The sequence below is a fragment of the Topomyia yanbarensis genome, chromosome 3 (assembly GCF_030247195.1).
Source record: "Topomyia yanbarensis strain Yona2022 chromosome 3, ASM3024719v1, whole genome shotgun sequence".
Taxonomy (NCBI): domain Eukaryota; kingdom Metazoa; phylum Arthropoda; class Insecta; order Diptera; family Culicidae; genus Topomyia; species Topomyia yanbarensis.
Window position 1 is genome coordinate 270243270 of NC_080672.1, and position 6556 is coordinate 270249825.

Genomic DNA, 6556 nt, shown 5'->3' on the forward strand with positions numbered 1-6556 from the left:
ACCTCTTGTGTGATGTAAAGATTTATTTATGCATTCATTATGAGTGAAAAAATTGTGGTGTGAAAAAAGAATTTTTCAGTCGAGCGTCCCAAGAATAGTCGTCCAACCATTTCCACGTCGAGGAGCGGACATGATAACTCTTGATGAAATTATTCGAAATAGGAAATTCAGTAAGATTTACAAAGCTTAAATTTGTAGTTATTTGATGATCCAAAAAAAAGTTTGAATTTCGGAAAAAAAGGTATCACAGAAACCGAAAAATATCATATTTTAATGCAAAATTCGCTCACTTTTCTTAAAAATTATGGGGAGAAAATTTTATGCAGTTTTCCGTGGTTCATCTGTTATGCATTCTCAAAGAAAAAATCAAGTCAATCCGTTGAATAGTTTTTGTGTTATTGTGTCCGCCATTTAAAAAATGCGGTTTCGAGAAAAACGCTATTAAAGTTAGCGATATATTGAAATCAGCGTGTGTTACAGCAAATACACGCAGGGAACGCAAGGCTGTTAAAAACAAAAGAAGTTCAGGCGTGGCCACCTAGATTGCGGGAGAATGGTTCAGAAATTCAAGACTAACAATTAAGCGACCAAAAATAAAAGTCGCAAGGACAGAACATGCTTCGGAAAACCTTTTTCAAATATATTAGAATATAAAAACTGGATATAAACTTCAAGCATAAAAATCGGACTGGGACATTTCTTTGCAAGAGTCGGATAAAAAAAACCTTCAGTAAAAAAAACCGGGAAGAAATATATCCGCTTCTTACAAAGTAGTTTATGTTAGCCGACTTTTAATCTTGAACAACAAAATATACGGATGCTCCTACGAGCGATTTATTTATCTTAAAACGATTTTTATACTGGAGGTTAATCCTTGCCGAGTTTTATGGGTGAAAACTTTTTAAGCGATTCTTATGCTGAAGGATTTTTATGCGATTTTTATATTTTAATATGTTTGAAAAGGGTTTTGCGAAGCATGTCCTATCCTTGCGACTTTTATTTTCCGTCGCTCCATTAAGCGAATGAAAAAGAAGTCGTTTTTTTGCCTCTACACCAGACACCTTCCTTAAGGCAGAGTTAAGGGTTTCAGCGTGAAAAAAACCCTATTTTGCGTTTTTTTTTGAAATTTGGGTGAAGGGAATTAATCAAAACTTTTGTACATTATAATGTACTATTTCAATAACATTCTGTAATTTTTCTATTAAAAAATATCGACAAGCGACTCGATGACGAAGCTTTTTGTAGAACGACTCTGGAAAAACACGATTTGCGGTGTTAACTGACATTCAAAAACTACTTAACTGATTTATTTCAAAATTTGAATACACATTCTAAGTATAAAATACCTAACCCATACGTTGAGTTTTCGAGATGATTTTTCAATTAAGGACGTTTTTACTCATAAAATGGCAAAAATTTTCATGAAAACTGGACTGGAAAATGGACTTTTCAACGTCCAAGATCGCCATTACTGTCGTCTGAGAAACCTACCGCTGGATAATAACTCTAGTGAGTTGATGAATGGTGGAGCTTACTTTACGAAACCAAAACTGTTCCTTAAGGAAAACGCCATGCTCATTGGTAAAAGACAGAGCGCGGCTTTGAATTGGCTGCTCGAACAGCTTGGAGAGGGAAGAGAGCAAGCTGGTGGACAAATAGTTTTTGCGCATAGTAGATTCACCTGGACTAATTATAGTTAGGTAAAGACGGTTGTAAACCAATTTTCTCCTTAGGAAGTAATATAACATTTTGCTAACATTCGTCTGCTTAGTTAAAAACAAAGTTCGATTTCAGTATGTCTCATCGGCAAACAGAACCTCATCACTTACGGGACATCGTAAGTTAGAAGTCGTTTAGTGTATTTACAAGTAGTGTTTCCAATTTTGGACTTAGCGTCAGCCCGGTGCACTGGTCAAGTGCCGTGGTTCTGAAGAGACGAAGTCGAAACGCAAACACCTGGACTAATTAAGAAGATTCTTTCCTCGGTTTACGTACTGAGATAACTTGGCTAACTTCCACACTGAAAGGAAGTAACAAAGCTACCAGTACCGATTAAAAATTTTAGCTAAGAAGGCAAATGAGCTGGCACTCACATACTGTAGCTTGTCTAGTGTAGTCTAGTCTACACATACACAGCCAATACACGTAGGGATCCTGGAAAATTGCAGACGTTCGTCCACAATTTTTCTTGTCATTATTAATGTTTGTGGCACATCTTGAACATGACACAAGCATTAAAGCGGCCAGGCCAACTGTGCAGCGTACAAAATAAAGATGATTCAAAATTATACGACAATCAAATTATTCATTCAATGAATAATTTAATCAACGGAATATTTTGAACCTTGAATAAGGAAGAAACGTGGACAACCGTACACAACCGTTTCAATTTGATGGGGGTTTGATAAATCGTTGGGAGTGACTTTGCTAAGAGGGTTAATGTCATTCCTTTGGTTTCTTGGATGGGACAGAGGTATTTAGCCCTGTCATGGCTAATGATCCAGGTTATAGCGCCTTTACTCGCTCTTTGAAATAATGATAGAGAAAATTGACTAAACATAAAGACAAAAAAGCCTAAACAACTAAAAGCACGCAAAATATTTTCACTCATTTAATCATTTAATGAAAAGTGATTCTAATTTCAATCCTGCGAGTTTTGATTTAATCACTATTTTGCTGGCATACTATTGGTAGGTATGACCAAATACATATTTGTATTTGGTATGACTTTTGAGAGAAATTTTACAGAAGCACGTAATCAAGTACACGTCAAATTTTGGGAAGGATTAGATATCAATATATTTCCATAATAAAATAATCAGAACGAGCTCATCGATAATAAATCTGGAGACTAAGAAAATCCTACTTCAAAGAGACATCCTCCTTGTTTTGATTCCTAAGGCAGTTTTGGTGTATATCACCCCTTTCATTTTGTCGGCAACAGCTGAGATGCTTTGGAAGGGACCATGTCCGGCGACGAAACACCAGAGCCGGCATATCTGTTAGAGCCGACAAAAGCCAGCATAGTATTTAATAGTGCATCACCATTGCTCCTGCTGTCATGTCGGCGTCGATTGTGACTGGATGCTCCGTGTCAATGAAGACTTTGAAGACGATATGCTAGCTGCAAATTGCCACTACTGCTGTTGTGTGGGAGCTCTCCGGCGAAACGCCACTATCAGTGTTGCACACTGTAATCGCATCGGGTCTAAGAGTGGCCTTGGGCCAGTCACCCTTTCCTCTTCTGTTGCCAATAAGCTGGCAGCAGAACCTGCCACTATTACTGATAAGTCATCGAAGGATCTCGAGAATTCACACAGGCGACTTGACCACTGTGCTCCGGTGGTTACTTTTAAAACTATCCTGCATTTATTCGACGGAAATTTTTGCTCGTGAAAAAAACGCAACAGTTGAAAACTCACGTCCATCTCTCACCAGAGCCTACTCGGATCTCCTGGCGCTCACATGCTTTAGCTTGATGTTAAAATTGTTATCAAAACCAGGGGCCTTACTATTGCTGGTCTTGAATCTTCCCTTAGACTACTCTGGTGAATTAAATGAAGATGGAGGTCTGCTCTTTGAAATCGCCTCAAGTAGATGTTACGTATTCTAATAAGATATATTATGTTATTGTCGATTCGAAGAGAGGTACTCATCACATGTTGTACAGAGATGGCTTTATCTCGAGTTAGCCCTATTGCATGGTGGATTGTACTTATCTCCACATTAACCTCTTCCGTTGTGTCAAGTTAAAGGTCGATTGCGATATTCTCGTCGACGGCTTGCAGGAATTCAACCCTGTTGGATCGATGGTAATTGTGCCGAAGTTATGGAGGCCGCTGATCAGGCACAGAGTGGATTTCGGCGAGGACTGGAAAGTGATCCGATGACAGTCTGTGATGGTCATTGGTGGTGACAGGTATTGGTTGGTGTTGGTTATGAAGATGTCGAGCATTGATCTGAATCTATTGCTGGAGTAGAACTTGGTTAGTCCGAATGGACCATCACGTACTGGCCAGCCAGGGAATCGTCCGCCAATAGGTCTCGGTTAGAATTCCGACTACCATCACCCCAAGCAGGATGACGGGCATTCAGATCTCCAGTTATGATGAATTTTCCACCACGTCTGGTCCGTTTTTAGATGTCATTTCGGAAACGGGCGGCAGTTACATCTGATGCCCGTGATTATTTGGAGCAATATGCTGCAATCATTTGTATTGATCCTTGGTACTCAGTTCAACTCCGACTGACTCGACGAAAGTTGTTCGGAAGCTTGATAGCACTGTGAACTCCACTCCTTCCCTAATGGCGATGGCAACTCCTCCCCGAGCAGAATCTGTCCGATCTAACCTTTGATATTGCAACCGGGTAGAGAAAAGTTGGCTTCCGGCTTGAGGTGTTTTCGTCATAATGGCGATATTGATGTTGTGTTTTTCCAGAAAGTCCGACAGTTTGAACTTCTTTCGAACAACCGAAGGTAAATTCCGATCTTGATTGTTGCGAATTTGACTATGGCGGAAATAGACCATCATTATGACGGATATTTGTTCCTGTTTTGATCGACAGGCTTTGCTTTGCCTGTCGAGTTCTAGGAAGGGTGACGCTACCTGGTCCATAGAGTAGAGTTATTCACTGTGTAGCTTTCCGAATTTTGATAAATTAGGCTCTCTTCGGACTTCCCTTCTGGTCACTTAATTCACGCCATCGCAATTTAATTACGGGTTCCTCCGTAGGCTGGCAGTGATCCGAGTATTCGAATTTCACTTGGTTCAGATAGTTTTATGGTTGAACAGAGAAAGCGCTAAAATCGAAAACGAAAAAAGCAGTTTTTTTCCACACCGTGTGTTGGATCTTCATAAAAATCAATCAGCAGTACTGTAACAATATTCTGCATAAGCTGATTGATTTTTGTGCAGATCTAGCACACGGTGTGGAAAAAACAGCTTTTTTCGTTTTCGATTTTTGCCCATTCTCTGTCCAACCTTAATCCGCGTTGTAGAGCGGCCTGGAAGGGACGACGTTTTTTTATCCGTTGGAGCACAAACGAATTGTAGCCTTCAGACCATAACCGATAAGATTATTGAGATTCCTCCTCAAATAAGTTTTAACCTGCTTTTTTGGATTGGTCCCAGTGTGGCGTGGTCCGAAACACACTGAAACATCGATGGGCGCCTTCCCCATTCGCTCAAAACAGACCGCCCCGCCGCGCATAACCGCTTGCGCTGTTACTTGCTGAGTACAGTTCTCAGCACCCGTTTTCTGCAGCAGGGGGAGAATTGAGACCCAACTAATCCGTATCATTAATTAACAAACAATCAACAAATTTAACCTAACTAGAAACGTTTATGCGCAAAAATTTTAAAAAAAATTAAGCGAATATCACGACCGAGCCAGGACAGTGATGAGTGAGTCATATGTTGCACAAATATTACACTTTACGGAGTGTAAAATTAAATCAGGGTATTTTCCACCTAGTAATGGGTTTCAAGGGTGTGTAGTTGGGATCATCATAATCATTATTAGCAATAGACCGGCTTGCATGGGCAAGTCATGTAGTCAGAATGTTGAACAATTCATTTTAAAAATTCGACGTTCAATAATAGTAAATATAAATGCGGAGTCTACTCGCCAGTGATTCGTTTTGGCATAGGCAGATATAACTCAATGCGTATGGTGCTACTTCAGATTCGAATGATTTCATTATTGTTAGCTGAGCCTATGACCCAACTCGGGTGCCTAGAATTAAAAATCTTCGAGATCTTTGACTGATTCTCTGTATTAGCAAGTTGGGTTCGGATCGGGCTTCTCAAATTTAAAATTTTCGGGCTCGGGTCGGGTTTTTAAATTTTAAAATTCTAGGGTCGGGTCGGGTTCGGGGTTTTCAAGTTTTAAAATATTCTAGGGTATGGGTCGAGTTCGGGTTTTTCAAATTTTATAATTTCAGGTTCGGCTCGGAATCGGGTTTTTCAACGTTCATGCTCTCGGGTTCGGGTCGGGTTCGGGTTTGAAAAAATTGAAACCCGACCATCTCTAACTAAACCACAACAATATATATTTCATGGACTTGTTGACTTTTCTCGGTGAAAATCATTTTCACCGAGAAAAGTCAACAAGTCCATGAAATAAATATGTTGCGGTGACCATAAAATCTTATAAACCACAACAAGCTGCAAAACTAATTACTGCGGATCGGACAATAAAAACACTAAATCAATAATGATCGTGCCCAATACCAGTAAACCAAATGCCTCCAAACCAACGACCAGCACCACCAATGCCGATGAAGACGGGTTAACAACAGCGACCCGTAAGACAAGAAACAAACTAGAACTTCCGGCAATGAATAGATGAAAGTAGTACTGCTCTGACGACATGGACTTGAACGACAACACGAGAGAAGGCAGACCGACTGACTTCTAAGTTGCAGAGGATAACGCAATTAGTGCATCACCGCCACGAAGAGGGTCGCAAAACGCAGCAGTAAGCTGCGTCAACAAGACCCGACGGACAGGCAGTAATGTTTTTTTTTATTTTTACACCTTGTAAAACACGAAGG